This window comes from Triticum aestivum, chromosome 4B (genome assembly GCF_018294505.1).
Source record: "Triticum aestivum cultivar Chinese Spring chromosome 4B, IWGSC CS RefSeq v2.1, whole genome shotgun sequence".
Taxonomy (NCBI): domain Eukaryota; kingdom Viridiplantae; phylum Streptophyta; class Magnoliopsida; order Poales; family Poaceae; genus Triticum; species Triticum aestivum.
Genome location: NC_057804.1, coordinates 286,654,299 through 286,670,614, shown reverse-complemented (window position 1 = coordinate 286,670,614; position 16,316 = coordinate 286,654,299). Strand labels below are relative to the sequence as shown.

Here is a 16,316-nt window from a genome sequence, read left to right as displayed (position 1 = left end):
AGGTCTTACCTGCCTACACTCTGGTTAATTCCATATGCCTAGCAGTATCCATTGACATCCTTTGTCATTATCATCGTCAGTCTTTCGATTTTATATGTTTGTGTCACAATCATCAGTTAATCCTTATAGATTACCTTTCTGGCTCAGACGTCTTCCCGAACATGACCTGGTTCTCGGCCAATCAGATTGCCATCGATTGTGCCCTAAGTCTACTCCACTTATCCATCCTTGGTCAGAGCGTTTGCTTCTGATCCCTTGATTTTGTGAATCGTAATCCCGTTGCATTTGAGCCTTGAATTAGTCAGTTGTTTCTATAATATGATCTCCTTGCATTCTTCCTTCTTTTGGTTGAGTATCGATGCTCACATCATATCCCTTGTGGACCACCAGATCCTTTGTTGGGTTTATCCGACATCGTCCTTCATATTCAGTAAACCTTGTGAGCCTTTCCTTGGATACATAATGCCTTTGGTAAATTGTATCCCCGCTCTTGTCAACCATACTCTACTTTCGAGCTTGAGTCCTCATGAGGTTTGTGGTATATGTTCCTAAGATGCCCCTGTGGGTTGAACCTACGCCTCCCCTAATCCGTTTGAACCCGAGAGTCTTCATGAGTCTTACTCTTCTGGTGTTTTTCCAGATAAAATATGAACACTACAACTTCATCGAAAGCGAGAAGTGAACGAAAGGTTATGCATTGAAGAAGCGGGAGTCGACCTTGAACTTTGTGTACATGCCCATGGAAACGATGTTGATCTTATCATGGGAGCTTCTTGTAATAACAATAATCCCCTTGTGGTAATTTCAACTTGTATCTATGTTTGGTCCTTCGCAACCGTGTTTTCGACCATATTGTTCTTCTTTGATCCCATTTCTCGGACAAATGGAAGTACTTGTCTTCTGTAGATCATTTCACCCATCCAACCTCTATTCTGCTATACCCTCGAGTATTACCCTTTGGTATCTCAAGATTATCACGGAACTACATAACCTCTTATGAGTTTTTCATCAACTATTATTCTTGCTGATTCAAATTTTCCATGGGTTCTGAGTTGTTAGACGCTCGAGAACACCGATAACTGATTCAAGTCTCCATTGCTTTGTTTAAACTTTCTTGTAACGTAACATATATGAGCAGTGATAATTCGCTGTTTATGTAAATGCCTCGACGTACAACTCTGTCAGTAAGACCTTGTTACTATTATTGATGACATTCCGGTAGCCACCGATGGACGAGAACTTTGCCTATTGGTCCGCCTCGTCTTAACGAGCAGGAAAATGGTTCTCTTCGTCCCTCACCCTTGGTATCAACGTTGTTGCCAACATAATTGATAGGCTATCCTCTGACCTGCCTTGCTATCATGATCGTGCGAAATGATTAGCGCCTTCCTGGTATTAACCCACATGGTGGGCCCATAACCCACAGTTCCACAGGATCAAAATCTGACTCTCCTGTACATCTCTGTCTTCCAAAATGGTACCTCATGCTTGGTTATGTAATTCACGAGCCACCTTCTTGTGATCTGTTCTGGTATCAGATGCAATACTTATTCTCGATGCTCTGAACCCATTTCACCCTCTGTGTCAGGAAATGAACGATTGTCTACCCGGTTGAACCTTCTTATTGCACCTTCTTACCTTGCCCTTGAGGACTTTCTTGCATTTCAACTCGAGAGATGCCTCTATGCCACACTCAATGAGATAGCCCACAGGTACCTATCTTGTGTTGAGTTCCGTCCTTCGAGAATCTTTCCACCATACTACACCCTTAAATCTCGGGACGAGATTTCTTTTAGTGGAGGAGAATTGTGACGCCCGGGTAATTAAGCTACAGTAATCCCCTGTTCATGGTGCCATGTCATCACCTTTACTGTTGCTAAATCCCACGTTGTTTCAAAACGGTTCAAATTTCATTTTTCCAATTAAAGTCAAAATTCAAATTCTCGAGCGGTAAAACTAAAATGTTCGGATAATTCTACAGATTCCCCTAACCTTTATCAAGTTGAGACCAACTCAAAGTGACTCACAAATAAATTCCTAGGGATTCAATAAGTGGTCCAAAGGCATCTATATTGGCCTTTTCATTTAAGCAAATCTTCTCAACCTTAGCAATTGCCTCAAAAACTTTTCTACAACCCTAGGACATTGCATATCATTTTTGTGCAAGGTTGGAGCTTCGACAAAAATCAATTACTATCTATTCTAAATAAGAAACACTAGCAGTTTTTTAAGAAAGAAAAAGGGCCACAACCCCCCTGCCCACCATGGCCTCAGCCAACCGGCCCACCCAGCTGAACAAGCCCAGCCCACCGCCAGGTCATCTGCTTCCTCTCTGTTCATCTTGCGCTCGTGGACGCAGGGCGACCGTACACGGCGCCGATGAACATGGGGCAGCCATCCACGCCTCCCCTAATCCCTACAAGGCCCCCCGAACCACCCCCTCGAACCCTAACGCCCATTCCCCCTCGTTCCCCTCTCTGACTCTCGGTTTCGGCGACGCTCAAAGACTCCGTCGCCATGGCCACGCTCGATCCCGTGCCCACCGAGCTCCCCACCGGCTGCGACCTTGTCCAGTAGAACCGTCGGGGTCCACTGCTTCGCCTACACCGAAGACCTCAAGCCCATCGCCTCTCCATCGCCAGATCACCGTCTTCTTCTTCCTCCAGACGTCGAGCTCCACCGCGTTGATCCGCATCAGCTCGGGCTCCTCTGGCGTCCCCAAGCCTTCTCGTCAACACCCGTGAGCCACTCCGTCGAAGCCTCCTTCCTCCCCCCTCTGGTGCCGCCGTTTAGACCGCCGCCCGAGCCTTCCCGACTCGGCGCTCGGTACTCCCACGCGTGAGCGCTCACACCGTGCGTCCTCGCTCGCCTGCTACCGCGTTCCCACGCATCGCACCCCTCCCCGCTCCCGCTGCCTAGCACCACCGCGGTCCCTGCTTCCTGTTCCCGGTCGCCACCGGTTGCCAGTGGCTGCCACAGCGCCCGTAGCCCGTCGCCCGCTAAGGCCATAGGGCCTTTGACAGCTGGGGCCCCTCCCCTGTTTTGTTAAAAAAAAGGAGATTTAAAAAATATTAATAATAAACTAACTAATTAGTTAATTAATTAGTTCATTAACTTAATTAAAATGGCTTAGTTAAACTGACTAATTAGTTAGCCAAATTAATCAAGTAATTAGTTAAGTGAGTCAATGACAGGCGGGCCCCACCCCCTATTGACCAGTCAAACGTGACTGGTCAACCGGGTTCCCCTGGTCCACCTGTCAACCACTGGGTGCACTTTTGTGAACCCTGTGTTGGGTGCACCTAGCAATTAATCTTTATTTTCGATTTATTAATAATTTCTGAATATTATTAAAACTTTGAAAAATCATATAAAATAATCCGTAACTCGGATGAAAAAGTTTTATACATGAAAGTTGCTCATAACTACGAGACGAATCCGAATATGCGGTCCGTTCATCTGTCACATGCCCCTAGCATAACAAACATGCAACTTTCTCCCTCCGGTTCATCTGTCAGACAAACGTCCGGAACCGGGAAAACTTTCCCGGATGTTTTCCCCCTTCGCCAGTATCACCTACCTCCGCGTTCGAACACCTCTAGCCTCGCTTGTTGTCATGTTATGCATATGTTTGCGTGTATTTACTGTTTCTTCCCCCTCTTCTCTCCGGTAGACCCTGAGACCGCTGCTGATGCCACTGTGATCGACTACGCCGACGACGACCCTCCTTCTTGTCTGAGCAACCAGGCAAGCCCCCCCCCCCTTGATCATCCCGATATTGCCAATTCCATTCTCTCATGCTTGCATTAGATTTTGCTATTGTTATTGTTTGCTCCTATTCTAATGCATAGCCTGCTTTTGTAACCTTCTCACTGTACCTTACCTTCTTATCCTAAACTGCTTAGTATAGGTTGGTTAGTGATCCATCAGGGACCCCCACATTGTCCTTGTTGCCCCTGCTTCATCTTCGACGACTCGAGCAACGTGATCGATGACCAGAGCCTGACACCTCACATCACATCACGCCCCTTTTGTTGCTCAACTCTGTAGAGCTACTATCGAGTGCCTAGGCCGATCCCTCTTAATGGACTCATGATGATAATTATGTAGTGTAGCTATTCAATCATGGTCATCAAGGGTGATTTCCTCTTTCACCATTCCCGATATGCCTCTGTCGTTCAACACCTCAAGTGTGAACCTCGAGGGTGGTCCCTCTTACATTCACCTTGCTGATTACATTGAGTGGAATCCACCGGGGGTGATTCCTCGGGTTTTCTTCCTTGATGTTTTGGACACACGGTTACCTTGACTTTACTTGAGACCATTGTTGAAGTTGGGTCGGCCCTGAGGGATACCCGCAAGTTGATGTGAAAGTCGGGCGGGCCCGTAGAGCACCCGCGAGTTTCCTATGTGGCACGGCCGGGCAGTCTGGGCCCTTGTTGTAAGTCCACGAGACGAGGCGACGGGGTCCCATATTCATGAGTCTATGCTCGTTTCCGCGAGCCCCCAACGCACTAACAGGTTCGGGTATTTGTTCTGAGTTGGCCTTTGGCATTTACGCACTAACCACCACGCGAGAATAGTTATGAGCCTCGACGTCATGGTATCAGCCGAAGCTTTGTCAGACATCCAGTTCAACAGTGCGGCACGGCTGGGGCGGCACCATCCTGTAGTGGTGGAGCCTGGTCCGGCTTTCTCACAATGACCCAGAGTGCAACGGGCGATGGGCCCAGACCCGGGAGTGCTTAGGATGTAGACCGGCAGGGACCTCTCTGCTGAGCCTAGGTAGGGCTGCAACATGTTGATCTTCCGAGGCCGGGCATTGACCCCAGAAAGGTGTGCCCGGCCAGAGTGATCGAGCGTGTTGGGTAACATGGCACCCCTGCAGGGAAGATATATATTCGAATACCATGTCCACGGTAATGGACGTTTAGACTTATATCCTGATCTTATATAACTAGAAATGGATACTTGACATATGTGATGGATATGTGGCTCCGAGATTGCTTTCCCGCAGGGAGTCGGGGAAGGATCTCTGGGCGTTGATGTTACAACATGCTTGTTAAATATTAAAATGCTACTCTTTACTCTTCTACATGCTGCAAGATGCTTGGAGCTGCTTGAAGATGCTAGTCTTCGATAGGCTAGGCCTTCCCCCTCTATTCTGGCATTCTGCAGTTCAGTCCACAGATACAACTCTTCCATTTCATATCAATGCATACTTAGTATAGATCTGATGCTTGCGAGTACTTTGGATGAGTACTCACGGTTGCTTTGCTACCCCCTTTTCCCCCTTCTTTCTTCTTTCCGGTTGTTGCAACCAGATGGTGGATCCCTGGAGCCAGATGCCACCGCTAATGGATGCTACTACGTGAAGATCGCTGACGACCAGAAGTAGTTATTGGGTCCCAGGCAGGAGGCCTTGCCTCTTCTCTCGTTGTTGCTTTTATGTTAGCCTTCTTAAGGCATCTTTGGTTAACTTATGTCTGTACTCAGATATTGTTGCTTCCGCTGACTCTTGTGTATCGAGCTATGTATTCGAGCCCTCGAGGCCCCTGGCTTGTAATATAAAACTTGTTTTTTTTTAATTTGTGTTTAGAGTGGTGCTGTGATATCTTCCCGTGAGTCCCTGATCTTGATCGTACACATTTGCGTGTATGATTAGTGTATGGTCGAATCGGGGGCGTCACATTGCACCTGTTACAGTTGAAGAAAAGATTATCACTTATAATTATCCTATTGTTCCTACTACTTATGTTGAGAAACCACCTTTCCCTGTTAGGATAAAGGATCATGCTAAAGCTTCAACTGTGGTTCGTAAGAGTAATACTAGAACATATACACCAACTGAGCAAATTAAAGTTGAACCCAGTATTGCTATGGTTAAAGATCTCTTGGCTGATAATATTGATGGGCATGTTATTTACTTCTATGATGAAGCAACTAATATTGCTAGACCCGATGCTAAGAAACATAGACCTATTGTAGGCATGCCTGTTATTTCTGTTAAAATAGGAGATCATTGTTATCATGGCTTATGTGATATGGGTGCTAGTGCTAGTGCAATACCTCATTCCTTATATGAAGAAATTATGCATGATGTCGCACCCGCTGAAATAGAAGATATTGATGTTACTATTAAGCTTGCAAATAGAGATACTATTTCACCAATTGGGGTTGTTAGAGATGTTGAAGTCTTGTGTGAGAAAGTTAAATATCCTGCCGATTTTCTTGTTCTTGGTTCCCCATAAGATAGCTTTTGTCCCATTATATTTGGTAGACCCTTCTTGAATACTGAATGCTAAGATTGATTGTGAAAAGGATGTTGTTACAATTGGCATGGGGATATGAAACATGAGTTTAATTTTGCTAAATTTCGTAGACAACCCCATAATAAAGAACTGCCTAGCAAGGATGAAATTATTGGTCTTGCTTCTATTGTCGTGTCTCCTACTGATCCGTTAGAACAATATTTGCTAGACCATGAAAATGATATGTTAATGAATGAAAGAAGGGAGATAGATGAAGTATTCTTTAAGCAGGGACCTATTTTGAAACACAACTTGCCTGTTGAAATCCTAGGGGGTCCTCCTCCACCCAAGGGAGATCCCGTGTTTGAGCTTAAACCTTTACCTGATACTCTTAAATATGCTTATCTTGATGAAAAGAAGATATATCCTATTATTATTAGTGCTAACCTTTCAGAGCAGGATGAGGAAAGATTATTGAAAACTCTGAAGAAGCACCGTGCTGCTATTGGATATACTCTTGATAATCTTAAGGGCATTAGTCCCACTTTATGCCAACATAAAATAAATTTGTAAGAAGATGCCAAACCAGTTAGAGATCACCAACGACGATTAAACCCTAAGATGAAGGAAGCGGTAAGAAAAGAAATACTAAAGCTCCTCGAGGCAGGTATAATTTATCTAGTTACTGATAGTCAGTGGGTAAGTCCTGTCCATTGTGTCCCTAAGAAGGGAGGTATTACTGTCGTTCCTAATGATAAAGATGAATTGATCCCGCAAAGAATTATTACAGGTTATAGGATGGTAATTGGTTTCCGCAAATTAAATAAAGCTACTAAGAAAGATCATTACCCTTTACCTTTTATTGATCAAATGCTAGAAAGACTATCCAAACATACACATTTTTGCTTTCTAGATGGTTACTCCGGTTTCTCTCAAATACCTATGTCAGCGGACGATCAAGCAAAGACTACTTTTACTTGCCCTTTCGATACTTTGCTTATAGACGTATGTCTTTTGGTTTATGTAATGCACCTGCTACCTTTCAAAGATGCATGATGGCTATATTCTCTGACTTTTGTGAAAAGATTTGTGAGGTATTCATGGATGATTTCACCGTTTATGGATCCTCTTTTGATGATTGCTTGAGCAACCTTGATCGAGTTTTGTAGAGATGTGAAGATACTAGTCTTGTTTTGAATTGGGAGAAGTGCCACTTTATGGTTAATGAAGGCATTGTCTTGGGGTATAAAATTTCTGAAAGAGGTATTGAAGTTGATAAAGCTAAAGTTGATGCTATTGAAAAGATGTCGTGTCCCAAGGACAATAAAGGTATAAGAAGTTTCCTTGGTCATGCCGGTTTTTATAGGAGGTTCATTAAGGACTTTTCTAAAATCTCTAGGCCTCTGACCAATTTATTACAAAAAGATATTCCTTTTGTCTTTGATGATGATTGTATACATTTGAAATACTTAAGAAAGCTTTGCTTTCTGCACCTATTGTTCAGCCACCTGATTGGAATTTACCCTTTGAAATTATGTGTGATGCTAGTGATTATGCTGTAGGTGCTGTTCTAGGGCAAAGAGTTGATAAGAAACTAAATGTTATTCAACACGCTAGTAAAACTTTAGACACTGCCAGAGAAATTATGCTACCACTGAAAAAGAATTCTTAGCAGTTGTATTTGCTTATGATAAGTTCAGACCTTATATTGTTGATTCTAAAGTAACTATTCGCACTGATCATGCTACTATTAGATATCTTACGGAAAAGAAAGATGCTAAACCTAGACTTATTAGATGGTTTCTCTTGCTACAAGAATTTGATTTGCATATTATTGATAGAAAGGGAGCTGAGAACCCCGTTGCAGACAACTTGTCTAGGTTAGAGAATGTTCTTGATGACCCACTACCTATTGATGATAGTTTTCCTGATGAACAATTAGCGGTCATAAATGCTTCTCGTACAACTCCATGGTATGCTGATTATGCTAATTACATTATTGCTAAATTTATACCACCTAGTTTCACATACCAACAAAAGAAAAAGTTCTTTTACGATTTAAGACATTACTTCTGGGATGACCCACACCTTTATAAAGGAGTAGGTGGTGTTATTAGACGTTGTGTGCCTGAGCATGAACAGGAATAGATCCTACGCAAGTGTCACTCCGAGGCATATGGAGGACACCACGCTGGAGATAGAAACTGCACATAAGGTATTGCAATCCGGTTTTTATTGGCCTACTCTCTTCAAACATACCCGTAAGTTTGTCTTGTCTTGCGATGAATGTCAAAGAATTGGTAATATTAGTAGACGTCAAGAAATGCCTATGAATTATTCTCTTGTTATTGAACCATTTGATGTTTGGGGCTTTGATTATATGGATTGTTTCCTGCCTCTAATGGATATACACATATTTTAGTTGATGTTCATTACGTTACTAAGTGGGTAGAAGCTATTCCAACTAGTAGTGCTGATCATAACACCTCTATTAAGATGCTTAAAGAAGTTATTTTTCCGAGGTTTGGAGTCCCTAGATACTTAATGACTGATGGTGGTTCACATTTTATTCGTGGTGCTTTCCGTAAAATGCTTGATAAGTATGATGTTAATCATAGAATTGCATCTCCATATCACCCACAGTCTAGTGGTCAAGTAGAGTTGAGTAATAGAGAGCTCAAATTAATTTTGCAAAAGACTGTTAATAGATCTAGAAAGAATTGGTCCAAGAAACTTGATGATGCATTATGGGCAGTCTAGTGGTCAAGTAGAGTTGAGTAATAGAGAGCTCAAATTAATTTTGCAAAAGACTGCTAATAGATCTAGAAAGAATTGGTCCAAGAAACTTGATGATGCATTATGGGCTTATAGAACTGCATATAAGAATTCTATGGGTATGTCTCCATATAAAATGGTCTATGGAAAAGCATGTCACTTACCTCTCGAACTTGAACATAAGGCATATTGGGCCATTAAAGAGCTCAATTATGATTTCAAACTTGCCGGTGAGAAGAGGTTATTTGACATTAGCTCACTTGATGAATGGAGAACCCAAGCCTATGAGAATGCCAAGCTGTTTAAAGAAAAAGTTAGAAAATGGCATGACAAAAGAATACAAAAGCGTGAGTTTAATGTAGGTGATTATGTGTTGCTATTCAACTCTCATTTAAGATTTTTTGCAGGAAAAATTCTCTCTAAATGGGAAGGCCCTTACGTTATCGAGGACGTCTATCGTTCCGGTGCCATAAAAATCAACAACTTCGAAGGCACAAATCCGAAGGTGCTGAGCGGTCAAAGAATCAAACATTATATTTCAGGTAATCCTATAAATGTTGAAACTAATATTATTGACACCGTAACCCCATAGGAATACATAAGGGACACTTTCCAGAATGTTTCAGACTCCGAAAAGGAATAGGTATGTGGTATAGTAAGTAAACCGACTCCAAAACAGTTCTAATAGCAATTTTTCTCCGTTTTGGAATATTTAAGAAAATAGGAAAATAAGAAGTAGTCCGAAAAGGACACAAGGCGTCCACGAGGGTGGAGGGCGCGTCTGTAATGCCCATGATGCGGCTATATCTCCCACGTGTCGAGGCACGACTTAGAGGCATAACCGCATTGTGGTTTTGTCACAAGAAGGGTCATCTTCACACAATCCCATGTAATGAACAAGAAAGGGATAAATAGAGTTGGTTTACAATCGCCACTTCACACAAAGATCATATAATTCATACATCATCCAAAATACACACATAGTCCGACTACGGACAAATCCAAATGAAAAGGAAGATAACCCCAAATGCTAGATCCCCGATCGTCCCAACTGGGCTCCACTACTGATCATAAAAGACAGTAGTAACGGCTAAGGACCTCGTAGAACTCCCACTTGAGTTTGGTAGCATCACCTTGTCAGGACCCCGATCCTGAGTCACACCGATCTAGCATGTAACACATCATATCACTTTGTGGCCTCACGCACGGTATTCCCACGGGTGCCACCTTACCTGGCCCGGGACCGTTTGCGCCTTTTGGCTCACGTATATGATAGTGCTGCTAGCATCCATATGACAAAGAACCCGGGCTGACAAGGCTAGTCGTGAACCCAAAGTTGCACTAACTTACAGGGACAGGCATACATGACCCAACAACGAATGTGTCGGTCTTCAGCGAGTGAATACGGGCTGTAGCAACTGGGCTAGCAGGACTCCGGTAAACCGGGCTGTAGCAGACTAACAGGACTCCGGTATTCATCGCGTGACATTTCCCCGAAGGGACAGACACAGGAACGAAGAAGGACACATGCCGGCCAGCCTAAGTGTTCCGGAGCAGTAGCAAGCTACCATGGCTCAGTGGAAGCACTAGGAGACATTTCCTGGTAAGAGAGGCGACTAAGGATAAACAACTAGATAGTCAGATAACACACATACCAAGCATTTCAATAACATACACACAATATGCTCGATATGTGCAAATACAACATGGCATCACAACATGACTCTATGACTCAAGTATTTATTCAATAGGCTCTGAGGAGCGAGCTATTACAAACATGGGTCTCATGACCCAACACTCAGAGCATACAAGTCAAAGCACAAGCGGAAGCTTAACATGTCTGAGTACAGACATCTACAAATGAAAAAGGCTGAGAAGCCTGACTATCTACCAGATCCTGCCGAGGGCACAAGATCGTAGCTGAGGTAACGAGCTAAACATCGAAGTCCACGCGGAACTACTAGCGAGACTGAAGTCTCTCTGCAAAAACATAAATTAAGCAACGTGAGTACAAATGTACCCAGCAAGACTTACATCAGATCTAACTACATATGCATCATTATCAACAAGGGGATGGTGGGGTTTAACTGCAGCAAGCCAGCTTTGACTCGGTGGCTATCCTAAACTACGACTGCAAGTAACTCTTTTGAGGTGGCGCACACGAGTCCACATATTCACTATATCAATACACCACTATGGATCCGCTCCCGTCTCCCTACAAGAACGCCGTCCATAGCACTCACGCTTATCTTGCGTATTTTAGAGTATCCACTTTCACTTGTCTATGAACTGTACAGGCAACCCAGAAGTCCTTTACCGCGGACACGGCTATTCGAATAGATCACATTAACCCTGCAAGGGTGTACTTCTTCACACACGCTCTCACCACTTACCGCCGTTTACACGACATGTACTCAGCAACCTTCAAGCGGAAGCCCAGCGAGGGTGTCGGCCACGACCTGACTAACCACACAAGTCTCCCATCCTGGTTTATCGCCTATTCGGGTTCCATCCGCAAGGAGATCCGGCCTGGGTGTCGCTCACGGCCCCAAACGATGTGTGCAGGGTTCCCAAGCCCACCTCGACGGGTGGATCTATGCTTGGTACACCGTGCCACGGTGCCTAGTCTGTCCCAAGCCCACCTGTACCGGGTGCCACTTGGTAGACTACTAACACTACCTACAAACACCAGAAACTAGTTGCAACTCCTGGACAGAGATCAAGTTGATTAATAAGTCGAGAGGGGCACTTTAGCATTCCAATGCGTGGTAGTAGCTGGTCATGGATCAAAAACACAGAACTCAGTTCCTGAGGACGGCTGCAATGAGACAACCCACCATGTACTCCTACATGGCCTCTCACCGCTACCTTTACCAAATCGTGTTCACACACTTAGCTCACACACAGTAGGACATGTTTACACACCTCCAATTCATCCCCGATGAATCAGACCTGACTCAACTCTAAGCAGTAGCAGGCATGACAAACAAGCATGAATGAGTAGGCACATCAGGGCTCAAACAACTCCCACTCATGCTAGTAGGTTTCATCTATTTACTGTGGCAATGACAGGTCATGCAGAGGAAAAGGGGTTCAACTACCGCAGCATGTAACAGTTGAGTCGTTGTTGTCCTAATGCAGTAAAAGAGAGCAGGAGCGAGAGAGTGGGATTGTATCGGAATGAACAAGGGGGTTTTGCTTGCCTGGCACTTCTGAAGATAGTATAGTTCTTCATCGGTGCCATCAAACTCATCGTCGAAACGTCGTCTACTAAGAGGGGGCAAATACCAGCAAACAAGGGAGAACACAATCAATGCAATGCAACAATATGATGCATGAATGTGACATGGCAATATGCTGGTGTTTTGAGCTAATGCAGCTAGCAACAAAGTTAAATGAAGTTGGTTTGAACCCTAAGTTCAAATCCAAACTCCATATGTGAAATTCAAATGTCATTTATATGATTTGTGCTAAACAAAAGCTATAAGTTGTTCTAACATGCATGAAAATGGTACAGATGGATAGATTGGATTTTTCTGATCATTTTTCATATATAAATTATTTAATTTGGAGTTACGGTTGAATTTCTATGAATTTTAGAAGTTTAGGACATTTTCTGGAATTTCCTGAATTAAAACTAATCCAGAAAATGAGTTATGGCGTCAGCACTACGTCACTGTGACGTCAACAGGTCAACGGGGTGGTCTAGGTCAAACTGACTAGTGGGTCCCGCATGTTAGTGTTATTAGACTAACTAATTTTTAGTTAGTCCTAATCCTAACTTAATTAGCAGGCGGGTCCCATTTGTCATTGACCCAGAGGGGTCAAACTGGGCCCACCCAGGGTCAACTTGGTCAACAGGTCAAACCTGCCGCCGTTGAGCCGCCGGCGAGGCCGAGACGGCGGAGAGCGTCGGAAACGCTGCCCCGGCCACGGTTCGATGCGCGGGTGGGTGCAACGGGTAGCTGGCGGTGTGGCGCATCCAACGGTGGCGGTGGTTGGTGCTGGGGTGGCCGGGAACGACGACGGCGTCGAGCCGGGCGGCGGCCGGAGCTCGGGTGTTCGCGGGACCGGGGCTGCGGTGTGCAAATGAGCGCAGCGTGGCGCTGGGAAGACACTACGCGCGACAGTTAGCATGTTGGACGCACGCCCGGGACCAAATGGTTACCGGGGCCACGCTGGCGACGAGGCCAGGCGGCGGCGCGATTTGGTCGGCAAGGGGGCGATGGCTACAGGGTGTAAATGATCTCGGGGAGAGGAGGTTACGACGCGGGAGCTCACGGTGGTTGCAGAGGTCATCGAAGCGGGTTCGGGGAAGGCTTGACGGCGTCGGAATCCCGGCGGCGATCGTCGGAACCCGAGGATGAAGATGACATCGATGGCGGCATTCCGAGGGCCTTCCGGTCGCGTAGATCGGCGGAGACGGCGTAGCGGATGACGGCCGAGCTTGTGGGCCGGTCGGGGGAGCGAGGGGGGTGCGGTGGACACGGCGGCAGCAAACGGTGGCGATGAGCGCGCTCGGGCGTTCGCGGGAGGGAGAAACAGAGGAAGGGGAGGAGCACAGGAGAGAGTGAGAGGGGGCCAGGGGGCTGCGTGGCGCTCCGTGGCGTCGTCTAGGAGCACCGGGGAGGAGCCAGGCAGGCAGGGAGGGAGGAGCTGGCGCGGCTCGCCTGCGCGCCGGCCACGCAACTGCTTCTCCTCCTGGCAAGAGGAAGAAGACAGTGCTGCCCCTGGTGGGCCGGGCTGGCTTTGCCCGGCTGGGCTGCTACAGTGGTGGGCTGGCTGGGCTGCCAGGTAAGTCCTTCTCTATCCCTTTTAAAATCTGTTTTTCTATTTTTTTGTAAGTTTGTGGCTTTATTAAAAATATTTAGACACCTTCAAAAATCCTGAAAATAATCATAGGCTCTTTTTAGATTAATTCCAACAGCCCACACTTATTTCCAGAATTATTTGAGCATTTAAAATATTTACTAGCATTTAAATGCCCAAATGCAAATGTGCAACACCTCTGGTTATGGTTCTAGCATTTTCCAGAAATCATGAACATTTTTTGAAAGCCATTTGGATTCGCTGAAAATATTTTTAAGTTGAAACTATTTGAATTCCATTTGGTACTAGGGTTTGGACATCCCCATTTCAAGTTCATTTGAAAAATTAAACATGATGCACACATGAAGGGCTAGCCTACTCAGACCAGGACCAGGGATGTGACAACTCACCCCCACTAAGCAAAAATCTCGTCCCGAGATTCAAGCGTAGGGTAAGATGAAGGGGGAACGCAAACTAACACAATCTTCACGATCCAGGTTGCACTTCATAGGGGCGTTGATTTGATCACCATCTTTGACTCGATGTCTTCCTCTGAGAACTCCAACTAACATGACAACGAGAGGAATGGGACAACTCCAGAAGAATCGATCTTCTCGAAGATCAATCAACTTAGGATCAACTCACGGAATGAGTGATAGCAACATCTCTCGAGCTGAGACACGAAACACACATCCAAAGGGATGGGGTGAAACAGATGATGAGGGTTCACTAGGTAGACAACAATTCCACACTTAAGAGGGTGGTGAATGGTTGTCAACGTAGCAAGGAGTTGAATTGCCATGATACCATAATGAGACATTTGGAGAAGGTGACTCATGGAATTATTACCTTAAGTGGCAAAAAGAATTACCTTGACATAGAGATCATTGAGACTCTCTAAACCAGCCTAGGGTAATTCTCGAGCGATCATTTGGAGGGGTTCGGTAGAATGTCATATCCATTTTGGAACAGAAATTACGGTTATCGAACAACTTGGCAAAAGGAAGGCACATTCAGATTGATACTGAGGATATAACCTAGTGTCTGAGCGTGCTCTCAAGAACTTGAGCATTTCCATATTCATCAAGGTTTTACCAATATCCGTGTCAAGGATCCTGGCAACACAACGTACTACCATGATGAATACCGATGGAAGAGATGCAGATGCAAAGGAAGATAACACCGTCTCAGATTTCACCTTGGCGGGGCCAAGGAAACAAAATCTGGATGATCGACCGAGAGACATTTAGCAGTCCGCTTCTAATGTTCTGCTTGATGTGCTAGCATACCCATTTATTAAAATGGTTTGATATCTAGAACATCAAGTAAAGGTCGGACTTCGGGAACACAAAAATCATAAGGCACAACTAGGGAGTAAATCCTATGATGTCCTTATGGGAAGGTGGCCAACTTCCTCAATCAAGACACTACAACAATAGGTCTTCCGGCTGGGTGTGTTGGCCACGACATCCACTTTACCGGGTTACAGAGAGACCAATATAATAGTTCTTGGGAATTGTTCCAACCATCATGTCTGCCTGAGATTCAGATCTGGTTGGTGTCAGAATATTCCAGACTCATCAAGTCTAGAAGGAAAAACGAAAGTTTGCAACACAAATCGACGAGATGACGTTGCGAGATTCTCAGGGGATGAACTACGATAGCAAGCTCCAAAATATGAGCTGGTTCTGCTACAACATGTGAACACGTTGTCACAGACAAGCATGCCCACATAGTAGTCTTACAACAAAACACTACCAAGTTCAGGTTGGGAACCATCATCGAGGATATCGAAGTCCTAACATAAGTCATGATTCTTAAGAAGGAACTTCTTCTCCTTGAACAGTTCAATCAGTGGCTTGGTGTGCTAGGGAATCCATATGGAGTGGAGGTAATTAATCTACAAACCATAGAATACATTCGCACATGCATAATTGACTTGGGATGGTACCAGAGGAAACAAAACCAATCTTTCTCGAACTCATGACGGCAACTTGCACCAAATGCACATGAATTAGAGGAGGTCACTTCTTTCATCCGAACATATGCTTCATGCACGGGACATGAAGATAATGCTTATAGAAGTTTCCAACACCAGCTGGATGTTCAACACGAATCATGGTGGAGACAAAATGCCGCTGATGGGCTCAACAGCAACTCATCGGAATTTCCATATCACTGGACTTCCACCATTATGTGAACAATGTGATAGTATTGGTCAGACCCAAAAGATATAATGGTGTATGCTCGAGGAAACAACCACAAGTAAGACAACATTACGCACATCGTTGGTTCTGATTTGATTTGAGGATAGCCCACACTCAAACCAAAGTTTTGGCAAGACAATGGGTCCAACAACTGATCACGAGGATCAATCGATGAAGATATCAACTTTCTTCAACACACACATACAAAGGATATCCCTTTGAAATGAACTAAGTCGGACAAGCTTCCATCTTCCAACTCTCCAAGTTGTTCTTT

At 44.8% G+C, this 16,316-nt stretch overlaps 1 long non-coding RNA gene across 1 annotated transcript; it reads left to right on the top strand.

The window, feature by feature from the left end:
• Positions 1 to 2,452: 2,452 nt before the first annotated feature.
• Positions 2,453 to 5,588, top strand: LOC123094779 (uncharacterized). The gene is made up of 2 exons (XR_006445968.1): positions 2,453 to 2,740; positions 5,325 to 5,588. It is a non-coding gene; the product is annotated as an uncharacterized lncRNA (long non-coding RNA).
• The last annotated feature ends 10,728 nt before the right edge of the window (positions 5,589 to 16,316 follow it).